The following is a 1,364-nucleotide window of genomic DNA, read 5'->3' on the forward strand; positions in this document are numbered from 1 at the left end:
AGGCGCGCGTGCCACCGCACTTCGCCCGCCGGCCGCCGGAAGCCACCTTCGCCGCCGCCTCGGCTTCCGCCGAAGTTGCACCGCCGCCTCCGCCGCCGGTGCTCCGCAGCGGACCTCCTCCACTGCGCCTCCACTCCGCGCCAGATCCGGCGAGCCCCGGCCGTGCCAAGCGTCTCCTTCCACTGTTCCGGCGATGAACTCCGTCGATCCTTGTAATCCGCGCCGATCTGGATCTGGATCCACCCCGGTTGAGTTTTTCCCTCCGAACCCTAATTTTTATGCTATCTTCGTCATGTCATAACTTCATCACCGTTGCTCTGATTCGTGCGTGTGGCATATCAAATTGTTCGTCTCGACGAGTACATCATTTCATCTCATTGCATCATTCTCATTTGAGCTCATCTTGATGCCCGAAATGCTGTTGGAAGAGGGCTATGTGATGATAGTTTCAGATCTGTTTCAGCAAATGCACTTTTGTCATTTTTGAAATGATTAATGTGTGCATGCTATGATCCTGAGCTCTACATGTGTTTTTTTGTATGCCATGCCATTGCCATCTTTACAGGGGTGTATGCCATGTATTTTTTTGTGATCTTTGTGGTGACTAGCACAAGCATGAAAAGTAGCTTACTCAATGATGCTGATTTCAGGGACATAGAATTTCACCAAGTCCTTGTCCTGTTATTGTTTTTATGCCATATGTTTATGTTGTTTCCTAGTGATCCGTGCCTCTTTTGAGCATGATCAGTAAGGATGTTTTGTAGAGTTTGTTGTGCTATTTCCATCCATGTCTTTGTTTGTAATTATGGAGCACCCTAGCTTGAGTCAATCGAGCTCTACTTTTGCTATAAAATGTTCCTGGCAAATTTTTACATGTTTTGCAATTTTGCCAAGCTTGTTGTTGTTGATCCATGCATGCTATGTTGTTGTTCTTGCCATGTCTAGCTTCTATGACATGTCTATTCGCTGGGTGTATGCTTAGATTGTCATGCAATGCCTCATAGTGAGTGCATCGAGCTCGTATACATGCCTACTTGTTAACTGTTTTGCCATGCTCTAGTTTTTCACTAATTCTGAATATGTTTATGTTTTTGCTATGTTCACATGCTTGCAATTGTATTTTCTGATCCCTTTTGGCTCATGGTCACTAAGGGACTTTTGTTATATGCTTTGAGTAGCTTCATGCCATGCCTTGCTTTGCCATGATATGTTCCTGTAGCATGTAGTTTTCTTGTTCTAAAGATCGCTTCCTGATGATAAATTCCTCACTTGCTGTTAATTTCACTAAGTGTGAAATCTGTTCTCTTTTGCACTTTTGCCATGCTTGTTTGAACCTATTAATGAGTGAACTAGCCATAGCTCAG

This window comes from Triticum dicoccoides, chromosome 2A (genome assembly GCF_002162155.2).
Source record: "Triticum dicoccoides isolate Atlit2015 ecotype Zavitan chromosome 2A, WEW_v2.0, whole genome shotgun sequence".
In the NCBI taxonomy this organism is placed as follows: domain Eukaryota; kingdom Viridiplantae; phylum Streptophyta; class Magnoliopsida; order Poales; family Poaceae; genus Triticum; species Triticum dicoccoides.